Source organism: Gopherus flavomarginatus, chromosome 5 (genome assembly GCF_025201925.1).
Source record: "Gopherus flavomarginatus isolate rGopFla2 chromosome 5, rGopFla2.mat.asm, whole genome shotgun sequence".
Taxonomy (NCBI): Eukaryota; Metazoa; Chordata; order Testudines; family Testudinidae; genus Gopherus; species Gopherus flavomarginatus.
The window spans coordinates 32,649,766-32,666,856 of NC_066621.1; the positions used below are offsets into that span (position 1 = coordinate 32,649,766).

General features: G+C 48.9%; 1 non-coding gene across 1 annotated transcript; it reads right to left on the reverse strand.

The window, feature by feature from the left end:
• Positions 1–9,677: 9,677 nt before the first annotated feature.
• Positions 9,678–9,750, reverse strand: TRNAI-UAU (transfer RNA isoleucine (anticodon UAU)). Its single transcript has one exon. It is a non-coding gene; the product is annotated as a tRNA-Ile (tRNA).
• Between the last annotated feature and the right edge of the window lie 7,341 nt (positions 9,751–17,091).

Genomic DNA, 17,091 nt, shown 5'->3' on the forward strand with positions numbered 1-17,091 from the left:
ATACAGACTGTCCAGTTTGGCCGATGTACATAGCAGAGGGGCATTGCTGGCATATGATGGCGTATATTACATTGGTGGATGTGCAGGTGAATGAACCAGTGATGGTGTGGCTGATCTGGTTAGGTCCTGTGATGGTGTCGCTGGTGTAGATATGTGTGCAGAGTTGGCATCGAGGTTTGTTGCATGGATTGGTTCCTGAGCTAGAGTTATTATGATGTGGTGTGCAGTTACTGGTGAAAATATGTTTCAGGTTGGCAGGTTGTCTGTGGGCAAGGATTGGCCTGCCACCCAAGGCCTGTGAAAGTGTGGGATCATTGTCCAGGATGGGTTGTAGATCCTTGATGATGCGTTGGAGGGGTTTTAGCTGGGGGCTGTATGTGATGGCCAGTGGAGTCCTGTTGGTTTCTCTCTTGGGTTTGTCTTGCAGTAGGAGGCTTCTGGGTACACGTCTGGCTCTGTTGATCTGTTTCCTTATTTCCTCGTGCGGGTATTGTAGTTTTGAGAATGCTTGGTGGAGATTTTGTAGGTGTTGGTCTCCGTCTGAGGGGTTAGAGCAGATGCGGTTGTACCTCAGTGCTTGGCTGCAGACAATGGATCGTGTGATGTGCCCGGGATGGAAGCTGGAGGCATGAAGGTAGGCATAGCGGTCGGTGGGTTTTCGATATAGGGTGGTGTTAATGTGACCATCACTGATTTGCACCGTGGTGTCAAGAAAGTGGACCTCCCGTGTAGATTGGTACAGGCTGAGGTTGATGGTGGGGTGGAAGCTGTTGAAATCATGGTGGAATTTTTCCAGAGTCTCCTTCCCATGGGTCCAGATGATGAAGATGTCATCAATGTAGCGTAGATAGAGAAGGGGTGTGAGTGGACGAGAGCTGAGGAAGCGTTGTTCCAGGTCGGCCATGAAGATATTGGCATATTGTGGGGCCACGCGGGTGCCCATAGCAGTGACACTGATCTGGAGAAACCAACCAATATTCTCAAACCCTGGGTCAGCTGATTCAGGCTTGTGGGGCTTGTGCGACAGGGTAATAAAATTACAGTGTAGACACTTGGGCTTGAGCAAAGCCTCTGAGACTCCACAAGGGGTGAGGGTCTCCGAGCCTCGGCTCCAGTCTGAGCCCAAATGTCTACACTGCAGTTTTTAGCCTCACAACCTGAGCCCCAGGAGCCCAAATCAGATCATCCAGGCCAGCCAGGCCACAGGGATTTTATCTCAGTATAGCTGCACTCTCAGGGTACGTCTACATTGCAATGCAAGCCCAGGGTTAGCAGAAGTCATGTCAGCAGCCCCAACACATAAACCTAAACTATGAGGAAAAGACCCACCCACAAATAAGCTGGGCAGTGTCCTTCTCCCTAAGGTTCGTAAGTCCAGCAACCTAAAGTCACTTAACATGAGCCATCTCCTCTCTGCACCCCACTCACAGCTGTTGTCCTTAGTCAGTGCAAGCCCAGGGGTGCCTCTGAAGAGTTCATCTGTCATCCTGGGTGGAAAAGGGGGGAAATAAGAAGGCACCGTACTCACTATGTTGTCTAGGGACTCACTCACCCCTCCACAGCCACCCTGTCCTGAAGTTGGTCTAACACATAAATTTTAGCATGAGGACTCAGGCCCCAGCCCACTTGGCTTTGGAACCAATGTCCCCTGCCTAGCAAGTGCTATTGAATTGAGGGTGAGTCCCTCCATCTGGGTCTGCCAAGCACAGTTCTGCTGCCCTCGATTCACACAACAAGGACAACAACCCTTTATTTCTCCTGTCCCAATAACAAGGAGACTGGGAATTCAACACCAGCCAAAAGTGATCATTTTGGCAAGCAACCCAACATATTCCCAACATACTGTAAAATCCAGATGAAGACTCATACACGAAACCTTGCAAGAAAATCTTCCTGAGGGGGTCTGAAGCACCTGCTGCTGGGGGGGAAGGAAGGAGCTGTGGGTTGAGATTGAGGGGCACTGGGAATAGGAGGGGGTTGTGGGTTGGGACAGAGGAGAAGGGTGAAGAGGAGCAGGCTCTGGTTGGGAGTGAGGAGCAGTGAGCATAGGAGGGACTGAGGGTTGGGACTGAGGGGCACTGAGCAAAGAGGGGACATGGGTTTAGGCTGAAGAGTATCCTCATTTGGGGATCCAGCAGAACAGGGGAAGGCAGCAGGTGATTCTAATTCCATAAGGATATTTTATGTGTGTGCGTGCAGGGGAGGAACATGATATATGCCCAGAGGCCTTTATTCCTCCAGCCTGCAAGGACAGAGGGTCTGTCAGGAAGTTGCCCCTTCAATCCCCCACACACAAAGGCCCTTCTTAGAAAAGGCAAAATCCTGAAGAGAAAAAACATCAAAGAAGACTCCAGAAAGACAGATTTTTAAGATATAATGAGTAGTTTATTACCTGACCAGGGACTTGAACCCTCAGATTAAAAGTCTGATACTTTACCAACTGAGCTAGTCAGACTCACAAACAAATACAGCAAGTTGGTGCAGAGGAGAAACTAGTCAAGGAAACGAAAGCAGGAAACAAAAGGGGAAACCTGCTGCTCTCTCTGGCCTGGTCAACACTACGAGTTTATGTCACATTAACCCTGCATCCGTCCACACAAAGAAGCCCTTTATATTGATATAAAGGGCTCTTAATACCGGTATCTGTACTCCTCCTTGATGATGAGTAGTGCTGAAATCAGTATTGCCATGTCAGATTAGGGTTAGTGTGGCTGCAATTTGACGGTATTGGTCTCTGGGCGCTATCCCACAGTGCACCATTGTGACTGCTCTGGACAGCAATCTGAACTCGGATGCACTGGCCAGGTAGACAAGAAAAGCCCCGTAAACTTTTGAATTTCATTTCCTGTTTGCCCAGCGTGGAGCGCTGATCAGCACAGGTGACTATGCAGTCCCAGAATCAAAAAAGAGCTCCAGCATGGACTGTTCGGGAGATACTGAAGCTGATCTCTGTATGGGGAGATGAATCTGTTTTATCAGAACTCTGTTCCAAAAGACGAAATACCAAAACATTTGAAAAAATCTCCAAGGCTATGAAGGACAGAGGCCACAATAGGGACTCAAGGCAGTGCTGAAACTTAAGGAACTGAGACAAGCGTACCAGAAAGTCAAAGAATGAAATGGACGCTCATGGAGGGAGGGGCGACTGAGGATTGTAGCTATCCCACAGTTCCCGCACTCTCCAAAAACCATTTGAATTCTTGGCTGAGTTCCCAAAGCCTGAAGGGTCAAAAACATTGTCGCTGGTTGTTCAGAGTATATGTCGTTCCCCCGCCTCCTGCCCCCATGAAAGCAAAGGGAAAAAAATCCTCTCTCACCTTTTTTCAGTGTCACTGTATGTCTACTGGATGCTGCTGGCAGATGTGGTGCTGGAGCACTACACAGCAGCATCCCCTTCCCTTCCCCTGCGGACGGCAGACGGTACAGTAGGACAGGTATCCATCATCGTCGTCCCGTGAGTGCTCCTGACTGGCCTCGGTGAGGTCGGCCGGGGGTGCCTGGACAAAGATGGGAATGACTCCCAGGTTCATTCATAGCAGCTGGAGGCTGCGCTCCCCTCCTCCCTTTGATCCATGCTTGCAGAAGCAATAAAGTCAGTGTTGTTTCAAATTCCTGCATTCTTTATTACTTCATCACACAAATGGGAGGATAACTGCCACGGTAGCCCAGGAGGGGTAGGGGAGGAGGGAAGCAATGGGTAGGGTTGTTGCAGGGGCACCCACTAGAATGGCATGCAGTGCATCATTTCTGCGGGATCTCTAGGGCTCTGACCCGGAGCGCCCGTTTGCCCCTCTGGTTCTTTAGTAGGCTTGCCTGATAATCTAGGCAGAACTGACTCTCCATTAGACAAAACTTAAAGAAGAGAATGACCTGGGAAGTCATTCCTATTTTTGTCCATAAGCCCGTGACCGACCCCATCGAGGCCAGCCAGGAGCACCCATGACAGCAGCAGATGGTGCAGTATAACTGGTAACTGTCATTGTCAACTTGCAAAGCAGCAGACGGTACAGTAGGGCTGGTAACCATCTTTGCTAACTTGCAAAAAGCAAGGGGATGCTGCTGTGTAGCACTGCAGTACCACGTCTGTCAGCACTATAAAGAAGACATATGGTGACAGTGAAAAAAGGCTGAACGGGCTCCATGGTTGCTGTGCTATGGCGTCTGGACGGGCAATCCAGGGAAAAGGGCGCAAAATGATAGTCTGCTGTTGTTTTCATGGAGGGAGGATTGAGTGATGACATTTACCCAGACTCACTCATGACACTATTTTTGCCCCATCAGGCATTGAGATCTCAACTCAGAATTCCAATTGGCAGAGGAGAATGCGGGAACTATGGGACAGTTACCCACAGTGCAACGCTCTGGAAATTGCATAAAGTCGAGGACACAGGCCCATACTAAGCACATTAATTCGGCGGTGTGCGTCCATGTACCAAGGCTAGCATCAATTTCCCTGGCCAGGCCCTTTGGAGGTTTGAGCTACTCCCTGTGGTCACCCCACTCAAGGAGCGTTCGTTCTAGGCAGTAAGCTGGCTAGACAGTAAAACTTCAGATGCTGCTCTAAATGCTACACTCAGTTTTTCCGAAAACTAGTATCTGTAAAATTAGTCTACTTTCTGGCCAGAAGAGACCATTACAGCATCTAATCTGACCCCCTGCATATCACAGGCCTCCTGCATGACACAATAGCTACTTCTGGGGGAAAGGCATCCAGTTTTCATTGAATGACTTCAGGGGATAGAGATTCCACCACTTTCCTTGATAGCTTGTTCCTGTGGTGAATCATCCTCGCTGTTGACTATTTGGGGCTTAGTTGTAATATGAATTTGTCTCTTTTCACCTTCCAATCATTGGGTCTTGTTATGTCTTTCTCTGCTCCATTCAAGAGCCCTTTAATACCCAATCTTTTCTCTCCATTAAGGCACTTCAACACTTCAGTGAAGTCACCTTTCAATCTTCTTTTGATAAGTTAAACAGATGGAGCTCTTTCAATAGCTCACTAGAAGGCATTTTTCTCCAGCTCACAGAACATTTTGGTGGCTTTTTGCTGCCCCAGCTCCAATTTCACAGTATCTTTTTCAAATGAGGACACCAAAACTGGAGACAGTATTCCAATATCAGTCTCACTGATGCCGTGTCACCTCCTGTGATGTTATTGACATAATCTGTAACTTTATAGATCACCATTGTGACCACTCTTCTATATTTGCAGCCAATATGATAGAAAGGTTGTTGTGAAAGGGGTCTATGGAGAGGTTCTGATTGGCTGATTATAATGATGCTATCTCTAGATGTGTATCATTTTTGTAGTTGACTTTATGAATATTGGCTCTATGCTGTCTGTATTCAAACTTGTGCTATGCTTCCGAGGAACACCCCAGCCAGACAAGTTGGTGTCAGTTCTGCCTAGCCTGCTTGATGGCCCATTAAGGACCATCAGCTCTACAATCAACCCATTGAGAGAAGGTAGATATGCCTTGTGGCTCAGCAAGTTATGCAGGGACCTGCCTATGGACAAAACTCAAAGGTTTTTCTATGCCACGTGCTGGATAGAGTGTCCTTGGGACAAAGAAAACAAAGACCGCATGGCAAGAGACTGTAAAAGGCTGATGCCTCGTCTCCATCTTGTCTTCAGTCCTGCTTCATACCTCTGAAGGGACTTTGCTACAAACTGAAGCTCTGTACAAGGGACTGACTGACCCATCCCAGCTGTGGATGGACTCCAGAGACTTGATTTGAACCTGCAGTTTATTCCATCACTGCTACAAGCCTGAACCAAGAACTTTGCCATTACTGTATGTGAAGGGTTAAAATTCATGTGCATATTATATAACAACCTGGTCTATGGATTGTGCCAGCTCTTTTCCAGACCCAAAGTCCAGAGTATAATCAAGGGACCAGAAGCCTAGCAAATAGTGACCAGCTAAAAGAAAGCTGGGTAAACAGAAAGCCTTGCTTGCTAAGATAGGCTTGGTCAGCAAATTGCCAGGTGTTGGAGCTAAGAACTAAAGAATTGTATCTTATTCAGTGTTGCAGATTGAACAAAGAATCCCTGTTCCTATTGTGTAAGTCTCTTCTGTAGGGAGACGTTCTTCCCAGAGATCCAACGTTGAGTTTATGAAAAGTTGGCAGATGTCAATATAAGATATGGCATCCTTCCACCTCCCTTCCCAGGGACCAATGCCTTGCCTTAAGACACACAGAAAACAATCTTTATTGCCATATACTTTCACTGTTTCTTTGCTTTAAACCCTAGGAATGTACCTGGAGGACAATCAAAGGAGTTGCTCCTTTCCTATGGACCTCAAATCAGAATTCAGCATAGATATTTTATACTAATAACATTTTATCAAAGTATTCATGAAATGTTAACTTGCTAACTTGAGACCATGGGTGGAGACATTATGTAACCTGTTAACCTTTGGCTACTGTGCTTATCATGTCTTGCTGCAAAACCTATCCCAGAGTTTGGAACTCCCTACCCCGTCTCTTTCCCCCACCCATGGAAAATCTATATATTCTATTGTAATCAATTAACAGTGTCTCTGAGCCTAATAAGCAAGGTGACACTCTGCCAGTTCTGTGTGTAATAAACTCCTATTCTTGCCCTCTACATGGTGGAGATTTATGTCCTTCACAGACACCTGCTGAACAAAGAGGAGATTCATCATCCAGCTTGGCTGAATGTGTCTTCTCTCCCCACAGCTTGGTGATCTTCTGAGGAAATGGAGAAGACTGCCTTTGCCTAGCTGCACATTGCTTGCAAAAGAAACAAGTCTTTTTGGTGGCAAGTGTTGAAAGGAGCCATTAGACAAATGTGGAGACAGGAACAATGTCCCCCAACTCAACTGGCATCTGTGGATGCTGAAGTCACAACACAAAGTGCTAAACAGTATATGAGCACAGGCTGGTGTCAGAAGAGTGTCTACCAAAGCCTTTTCCACCAGCAGGGGCCTCTCTGTGCGCAGAACTCCTGGTAGTGTGATGGCTGCAGGCAGTGGAGAACTCTATTTTGGCATCTCTTTGTCAGTGAACATCTACAGAGGCTGTTTAAAGGTCTTTAGATAGTGATCTTTGGGAAGAGCTGGCTGAAGTGTCTTCCTAGTAACCAGAAGATCCTGGCTTGGCCTGCCAGTTCTTCCGTGCAAGTCTTGAGGGAAATGGGGAATGTCTGTAGTTTGGAATTTGCAGGTGTTGTCCTGGACCATCAAAGGGAACAGTTGCAAATATCTTTTCAAGGCAGGCACCATGGCTTGGGTGGCTAAAGCACCTGTCTAGTAAACAGGAGATCATGGGTTCAACTCCCAGTAGTACCTTGTTCTACGGGTTTCATCTCCTCTGCTCACATTTTCCTGTGTCTTTCTAGGAAACAGAAGAGACCTCCCTTGGTATTCAAGTCATTGCATGCTAAGGAAAAGGCTTCTTTGGAGAGAAACATTGGAAAGAATCATATCACAAGCCTTTAGTTGATGAAAAGGCTGCTGTGACTGTCATTGGCATGGTGGTTGCTTTGACTGCAATTGCTGCAACACAAAACCCTGCACCACACGTCCTTGTGATTCGCTGGGGATGTCCACACACAGATGTCATGTCATCTTCCTTTTGATTGTCACTGATGAAAAATGGAGCAGCTGGGAGAAAAGTCCCAGAGGCACTTGCCAGGTAAAGTAGAGGTTAGAGATGCAGCACCCAGTGGTGCGTTGCCAAATCTGTCCACTCCTCCCACTTTTTGGTCAATCTTTTGAAGAAGCAGAGAAGACTGCCTCTGCCTTGCAGTGCAAATGCTTCCAAAAGAAACCGGTCATTTTTTCTGACAAGTGTTGGAAGAGGCACCTAAGAAATGGAAAAGGTCATCGTAACTCAACTTGCATCCATGACTCTTGAGGCCACAACGCAGAGCACGGAGCACTGTACGACCACAGCTGGGGACAGAAGGGCCTTTTTCAAAGGCATTTTCCACTAGCAGGGTCTTCTCTGTTCACAGAATTTCTGATAGTTTGATGTCTGCTGGCACTGGAGATCACTATTTTGGCATCTCTCTCTCTGTCTCAGTGAGCACCCGCTGTGGTTGTTGAAAGTCTGTGATGGGATCTATGGGATGCAACTGAACAGTGGGACCCCTGAGCCCTTTGTCCCACCACCTGGGCTCCCTCTCACACATGTGATGCTGAGACAAGCTGTGAATCTCTGGCAGATATTGCACTTACACAGACATCCGTAGGTAGGGACACAGCCAACTGAATTACATGAATGCTTCTGCAGCCACTCATAACACTAATGATAGTAAGTCGCCCCCCCTACAGCTCTGCAGCCTTGCACCCCTGGATCATACCATCTTGCCTTAATCAGAAGCCTGATCAGTGTGAGTTTATTACACAGGGTCCACCCCTCCCTCACTGTGAATAGTACATGAACCAGCCTTGTAATGGAGCTGAGATTTCCCAAGAACTTCAAGCAAAATACACCAGTTTAAGTAGAGCATAAAACAGATTTATTAACTACAGAAAGATGGAGTTTTAAGGATTATAAGTGGTAGGAATAAAAGATCAAAGTAAATTACCATGGAAATTAAAGATAAATTCACAATCTAAACTTTACACCTTATAACACTAGGGCGTAGTTCTGTTATGCACACAGGAAGGCTTAATGCTCGAGCTGCTGCACATGCTGGGCAGGCTTAAGGTCGGGCTCCCCATGGCAGGAGAGAAGAAGACTCGGCCCCTGGAGGGGCAGGCTGGGGCTTCCTGGATCCCATTTGCTCACAGCCAGCGCCCTGCCCCCACTCCCAAGTCATCCATGGCGCCCCCAGGTCGGCCAGAATGGAGCAGCAGTTTTCACTGCACTACGTCCACTTATGGCTTGCAGGCAACTCCCAGACTCACCACAGTCCACCATCTCGGCCAGAAAGGAGCCCACTCAGCCTCACCATTGCTGCTTTTCTTCCCCCCAGAACCCCGCTTCTCCTGGGCTGCAAGTAGCCATCCCTGGGATGCCAACAGGCAGCCACAGGGGTCTGTCTCCCAGCAGAAAACCGCACCTCCATGGGTTCAGCCCTCAGAAGGGCAGGTGGGGGTTTCCTGGATCCCAGTTGCTCACAGCCAGCCCAGCCTCCACCTCTAAAACCATCAGTCATGCCCCCAGGTTGGCCATAAAGGAGCCGCCATTCTCCACTTGGACTCAGCTTTGCATGTTTTCCTTTCACCCAGAACCTTCCTTCTTCTCCTGGGCTGCAAGTAGCCACTCCTGGGAAGCCAAGAGGCAGGCACAGGATTCTACCTCCCAGCAGCCAACCACACCTCCCCAGGCTTTGCAGAATGAAGGGGGGTGCTCTACTAACCCCACTTAGCCGCACAGCTTCTTCCCTGCCTTCCTCAGCTCAACTTTCCTCTATTGCCCCATTCCTGCCTCACTTCCTCCTTTGGCCAGTCACGCAAAGGAGCCCAGCAGGAAGTGAGAGCCTCTATAGGCCAACCTCCAACAGCAGAGGTGGCCAAGCCACAAGCCTCCAAATGGTGACTGGCCTAACTACTCTAGGTTCTCCAGCCTGACACCAAGGTGCTTTCTCCACTGCTGTCAGCATCCTCTGTCATGCAGGGGTTGGAGTTATCCCAGAGACAGGCCAATAGGAGGAGTGCCCTCTCTGAATAACAAGGGGATCTGGGAAAAGGAAGCCAACGTGTTTCTGCCTGGTTTTGAACCAGGGACCTTTTGCGTATAAGGCAAATGTGATAACCACTACACTACAGAAACTCCACCTACTAGTTTGTTGTTCATTCTGGCACAGACTGATGGACAAATCTAGAGAATGTGGTGGTAGCCCCTCGATAGGTCAGCTGGCAGGGCAGAGGACTGGAGCCAGCACTCAGGAAGTCGTCCTTACCTCGCCCGTGTGACTCCAGCTTCAGGGAGAGCTTCTTTTTCTTCTCCTTGCTGACAAAGAGCAAGAGAAGAATGAAACGTCCGGTGGGCAACTCGGTGCAGAAGCCCATGCTGTCTTTTCCTGCTGCATAGCCTGAAATGAGGGACTCGTGGCAGTTAAAGGTACTGCTGCACTCTCAGAAAACTTCCCGCCGGTGCATAAAGGAGGATAGAAGAGCCTGTTAGTCTAGCACGCTCCCAACTGAACTGTTTCAGCAGCTGCTAGGTTTCTTTTTGGCCTGTTACTTTTCTGTCTGGGATGTTGTTGTCAGCTGTGGCACAGAAAAAGATCATCATTGCGAGCTGCCCATGAAGATAAGATTAACTTTTACCTTCCTTGCTCGGCTTTACTTGCTTCCTCACCCTATTCCTGCCTTAGTTCCTGTGTTACCTGACGGCAACGGGGGCCCAGCAGTACGAAGAGGAAGTTAGACAGCTAGACCCTGGTGGCAAAAGTTCTACCCCCGCTTGCCACCCGACTCTCTTCTCCCAGCTTCACATATTGACCGCCAGGGACTTGGTGCCCAGCAGCGCAACGGAAGGCAGTGGACAGAGCCACCCTCGCCTTGAAGCTCTGGCTCATTAAACCGTATCTTCAGTCGCTGATGGCCAATGAGAGACCAACAGCGCTTGCTATTTTGGCACTTGAAAATGCCATTGGTCAGTCACTGGATCTCTTTAATGCTGTTACATAACAAATGAAAATAGAATCTCAGTGTGACATTCTGTACCTTTGGGGGAGTGTGCTGTAACCCCCATATTCCTCATTTTCATATAATCGTGATCTTATATACAGAGCATGCCTTGTAAGGTATCAGGGGAAAGGATATGATCTGCTGAAAGTCATTTCTCTACCCATAGATGTTTACCATTCATGCATATGAAGTTATGAGAATTGTGCAGTGTGGTTATCACTATGCTGTAAGGTGGGGGAGTCAGCCAAATATTAGCTCCCCAGTGACAACAGCAAGGAAAGTAACCAACACCCGGACAGGGTGTCAAACAACCCATCAACAGCCATTGTTCAGCAAGGGAGCTACAGTGCAATCACTTACCTGCAAGAGGACACCCCAGGGGAATTGCTCAGACTTGCTTGGAGAGACGCAGTGATGCTCACCTGACTCTGAAGGGGGAGCAAAGCCAAGAGGGAAGAAAGGATATGATAAAAGCAGAGACATTTGCCATGCTTTGTCTCTCTCGTCCACCTACATCTACAGACACCCTCACACCAAGCAACTGAAGCGCTGACGAAAGGGGAGAGCCTGGCTGAAAAGCCACCAGCCGGCCTGTGGTGAGAAGCATCTAAGTTTGTAAGGGCATTGAAAGGGTTAAGATCAGCTTAGAGTGCATTTTGCTTTTATTTCACAAAAACAACGAGGAGTCCGGTGACACCTTAAGAACTAACAGATTTATTTGGACACAAGCATTCGTGGGTAAAAAGCCCTCTTCTTCAGATGCATGGAGTGAAAATTGCAGATAGAGGCATAAATATATATTGGAACATGATGTAAAGGGAGTTACCAAACAAGGGGAGAACCAGTGTTGAAGGCTAATTCAGTCAGGGTGGATGTGGCTCTCTCCAAGTAATTGACAGGGAGGTGTCAATACCAAGAGAGGGAAAATTGCTTTTGTAGTGAGCCAGTCACCCCCAGTCCCTCTTCAAGCTCAAATTAATGGTTTTAAGTTTGCAGATCAGTTGTAACTCTGCAATTTCTCTTTGAAGTCTGTTTTTGAAGTTTTTTGAATGGCTTCTTTTAAATGGCTACTTTGAATGGCTACGTTTAATTGTGTTATTGAATATGAACATGTAAACGTGTTATGAAAGTGCCATGTGGTCTAGTGGTTAGGATTCTTGGCTTTCACCCAGACAGCCTGGGTTCAATTCCCCACACAGGAACAACGCAGAGCTTCTCCTTGGAGAGGAGACAAGAAACAAAAAGAATGGGAAGGGATCCTGCCAGCTGCAGAGCTGGATAGAGTTGGGAGCAGTACTGGGTTTGACATGGTGCCATAGTGCTAAGCCCAAGCTCCGAAGGTACCTGTAACAGTAACTTCCTCCCCTCTGCAGAAAAGGAGCCTCAGAGCAGCCTGGATTCAGTAGGGGAGCTGAGACCCCATAGGGCCCTCGGAGCTGTAGTTCCTTGACCAGCTCCCTGCCTTAGAGCAGAGAACGAATATTTCCCAGCATTCCCTTGGCTGCTACCAACAGGAAAGGGAGGGGGGAAGCTGTGAGACTCCATGCGCTGCAGCTTGCTGTGGCTGGGGGGCTGGCTGCTAGAAGGGGGTGCCAGCTGTGAATAGGGAAGAGGTGTGACCAAGGAGTAGAAGGCTTTGGCCCAGGTAGCACCCTCAGAAGACTTCCCCAGACAGGCTTAGGGATGCTGGTGTGACCTCGCCTGGCAGCCCCCAAAGATGGAACTGGGTGGACTAACTGGACAGGGCCCCTCTCTATCTGAAGCTGGGCAAGGGAGATATGTGGATCCCACCAGAAGGTAAAATGGTAAGTAAGGAAGGGGAGGCTCTACTGGAGCTGGACAGCTTCAGATACAGGACAGGAGGATTTCCACTTCTGAGCCATGAAAATAGAAATTGACTTTTCCTTTCCAGATGTATCTAATATTCATAAAGGGAATCTAGCCCCTGCCTTCCAGATCTGAACACCTCAAAATCAGGAGTGCTCAAGCCCAATTTGAGCAGCTGTTACTTCATTTCTCCCAAATCAAATATGCTGATCCACTGTCATTTACTGTAGAAAAAGTAGGAGAAAATTGAGCAACAAACGTTGGGGTCTTCACAGTGCTAACGAGGGCTGGAATTGCTATTTTCAACAGCCATTACACTTTTTTTTTTAGTTTTGTTTGTTTAAAAGGAAGACAGTGATATTGCACTGGCAAATTCCCCATAGAAACAAAGAATGGAACAAAAGAATAATAAAGGCACCTCAACTTTCCTCATTTATGTAGGACAGTCTTATTAGATGGATCCAGACATCTTCCAATCACAGAAGCTGATAATTGTTCCACTTTACTGCAGTTCTGTAACCATGCAGGAACCTAGAGGAGGAAAGTGCCTAACTCCAGAGTCTGCAGCTGCCTAGGGCCAGTGCTGAGGATTTAGAGTCCCTAGTGCTGCCCTTGCAAGGTTCAAGCATGCTCAGCCTTGGCATTGCCTCCGCTCCTGCGGCTAGTAGCTGCAACTGTCTAAGGCTGGCCTCTGGCAGTTGCCCCATGGCTGTAGCTAGAGAAACTACAAGTGGCTCTATGACTCCTGGGGCCATTAAGCTAGAGCACCTAAAGACACTGGAGTTAACCTCAAGGAACAGAGGTCACCAGTGGGAAAGGAATGTCGGGGGAGCAGGGAAGGCGGGAGCAGGTCAGACTTGAAGAGGGAGCTTCCAGCTGGTTGGGAGCATGTCCAAAGTAGAAAGGAAACAAGTATGGGGAGAGGTGGTGGTGACCAGGTAGCAGACTAGCATGTAGATGGGAGCAGAGGGAGAGACGCTGGTGTCTTCAGATTCCCAAGGGCTAAGTCCTCACTTTGGGGAAATGATGTTTGTAGGTGGCTTGCTCACATGGCAGGATGGGGGCTGAGGGAGGGATCTGTCAGAACTGATCAGGTGTCTACTGGCTTTAGGACTTTCAGCTGAGACTAGGACCACATGCAGTGACTGGTGACATGGGGGGGTACTGGAGACATGGCTAGAGAAGGTCTGAATGAGGAAAGAGAGAAATCTGTGGGGAGTTTCCTTGGTCACTATGAAAGTTCTGCTCACTGTGGACACTGGTAAACCCACATGGGTGTACAGCTCAATAAGAAAACCCGCGGGCTGAGGGAGCTGTGTATGGCAATGCATATAGTCATGGAGAGGTGTGTGATCAAAATGAAAAATGTCTCTGAGGTTCAGTACCGGGTATACGAAGGCACCAATGTCACTGCCCCACCAGGCCCACACTCGGAGCCCACAGTGACTACACTGGGGCCCAAAAATATGTTTTTTGGCATGGCCAACAAAAGGTTAATCCAGCCCTGACTGCCTGAGCACTATTTCAGCCTCACATTTTTGGGTGGAGCTCCCCCATTGAGAGCTGTAGAGCACTCCCCCGCAATACACATGCACACACTCGTCCTGGTGTTGGGAGGGGAACAGGAGAAAGGACAAAAGACGAGATGATGAGAAAGGAGGGAGGGACAGGTGGATGGAGGAAAAGGTGAAACACAAAGGACAAACCCTAATGTCCCCATGATTCTAAGGGACAAAATCCCAGGTGCGGAATAAAATTCTGCCTCCTTAAGCTCATGTTTTCCATGCCTAGAATTCAATTCGCACCAGATGGATCAGACTGAACAGGTTTCACACCTCCAGGAGGCTCTTACCTTCTAAACAGGACGGCTGTTTTCAAGTAAAATCACTACAAGGGAAGGAGAAAACTGGAAAGAGGTTTCTCCTGGCGCTCACGTCCATGAACCCGAATACTCTCTCAGTCCTCAGACAGGGACCTGGAGAAGGATACTTGCTGAAGCAAAGCCACAGGGGTCTCTGAGGTTTCCCTAGCCCCTGGCCCCTGACTGATGTCAGGATCTCTCTGTGAGGTCACCACATGCTCAAGAATAGTCTTTGACCAATAGTGTGAGGTCCTGCAAAAGGCCTTTGTGATGTCACTGCCACACCCCGCCCTTGCTGTGCCAATGTCCTGCCCCTGGCCAGGCACTTTGGAGCTTTGAGCTACTCCCTGTGGATCACCTCACTCAAGGAGCTTTTCTATAGAGCATCGTCAGATGTCTAAGCACACGAGTGCCATGGCAATGAACTGACACACATGGCACCAAGATGAGATCATTGGTAGACTAACCTATAGGAGAAGGACACCCCAGCATTAGTAGGGGAGAAATCCCTACTGAACATGCATTACACCAAGCAGCCCCTGCGTGGGGTCGGGCGGAGGCTGCGGAGGTGGGAGACCTGGGAAAGGGATGGATGGAAAATGTCTGTGCAGCGGGGACATGGCCGGGGGGCGAGGGGAGAAAAGCAGGTGACCCCTGAGGAGCGGGGAGAAAAAGGGAGGGCTGAGATCCCCTCGGAATTACCACTGCCCCCTCCGTGGAGACTCCCCTCCTCTCCTGTTCTGCCCCCTTTCTCCCTAGAGAGCAAGAAGCAACATCCAGGCTGACACCCCTTTCCCTCAAACCCCTGAGAAGTTCCCTGTTCCCCTCCCCCCATTGTGCCCCATTTTCTCTCCCCTTTGCCAATGGCCAGTTCAGATCTCAGGTTTGGGGTGTTTCCCCCCATTTTCACCTGCAGTGATTTGTCCTTGTGTAGGTGGGAAATGGTTCCTCTGAGTGATTTCTGAACTGGGCAGAGGATGGGGGGGGCCTGAGACAGGGACACCTCTGGGCTGGGCTAGGGGGGCCACTCTCTGCTGGCAACAGGGCGTGGGAAGGGCCAGGAAGGGGAGGGGGGAGCAAGTGTCCCCCATAGAGAGGGTCCAGCCCCTGGCTGCTACCAGTAGCACATTTCTATCCTGGCCGTGGGGGGGGCTTTCTCCAGCTGGGACCTGCCCCCTAGGCAGCCCCAGGCTCTGACCGCACCAGCCCCGCCTGGAGCCCCCAGTGAGTGAGAGACTCCGGAGGGGGAGGGGGAGGGAGCACTGGGCCCTGACAGGAAAGTGACTCTCTCCCCTCAGATCTTGGTGTTTTCCTCTCATGTTATCAAATATGCAGTTTGTGACACAATTTCTTTGCAAATCTCAAAGATTCAAATAAAATAACCTAAACATTTGCCCCACTTCTCTCTAGTTGTCTATTTCTAATTGAATATGCCCTGAGATTTTCCTGTCTCTAATTATAAAATAATAAGAAAATCTCAGATTTACACCTTTTCTCAGATTATTGAACACAAAATGTTTCCAAATGTTGCCCATTTCCTCTTTATTCATTTATCAAGTATTCATGTGAAACACTCAGATTTTACCTCCTATCAACAACTGATATAAAATCCTTCTGATTTTCCACTTTCCTCTCTATAATTTGCAAAATGGATCCAAAATCTCTGATTTCCACCCTTTGTCTTTCATTTCTGAACACTGATCTGAAAGCTCAGGTTTTCCCTCTGTGTCATTATCAAATGTCAATTAACAATCCTCTCAAGTTTTGTGCTGTTCCTTATGTTTCTAAATCCCAAAACTTCTTCCTTCGGGGGAACCTGTTGCCCTGAGTCGCTCTCCATTCTGGATGTTGCAGGGGATTAAATTTCCCAGTGATTGTCTTTCCCCTCTCCTTTGAGGATCATTTGTTCCCTCTTTTAGCTCTGTTAGATATTTGCCAAAGAAAGAGACCAGCCTGATATTTAATACACATCAAAGCCAGAGGCCTCCCCCTGTTTGGGGATCAGTGGTTCGCAGCTGGTAGTGGGAGAGTTGGCTGGCCCCTTTTCTTTTCTCCAGCTGGCACAGGATGAGGGGGTCACTCTGAGTGCAGCATGTCTTGAGAAGTATCCCAAACCACAAGACAAATGGTCTCTGTGAAGGGTTGCTTCCCACAGTGCTAAGATGTAGCCACCTCTGGCAGGATCCATGGTGGCTACTATTTGCTAGTGACAGGCCACGGAAATTTCTTACCTATTTTGCCCCTCCATGCCAGGCCTGCACAACATACAGCCCACGGGCAACGTGCGGTCCGTGAAGTCTCACTGTGCGTACCGCAGCAGGGAATCAAAGGGCTCTGGGCTGCCCGTAGCCGTGGGGAATCCAAACCCCTTTAAAGTTCAGCCGCGGCCGGGATTCAAAAGGTTCTGAGCTGCCCGCAGCCGCAGGGAGCCCAGAGCTCTTTAAATCTCAGCCGCGGCCAGGATTTATATGGCTCTGGGCAGGCGGGCGGGGAGCTCAGAGCTCTTTAAATCCCAGACAACAGGGCCGGCTTTAGGCCAATTTAACCAATTCCCTTGAATCGGCCTCGCTCCTAATAGGACCCCGCACCCAAGCCCCAGTACCAGCAAAAGCCAGTGCGCTGTACCAGGGTGGCCCAGTTTCCCCAGGGGGCAATTTAAAAGGCCTGGGGCTCCCAGCAGGGGCTGGAACCCCAGGCCCTTTAAATTGCCACTAGAGCCCTGCTGCTGGAGCCCTGGGGTATGGCTGCGGGGCTCTGGGGGCTATTTAAAAAGTCCAGGACTCTCATTGC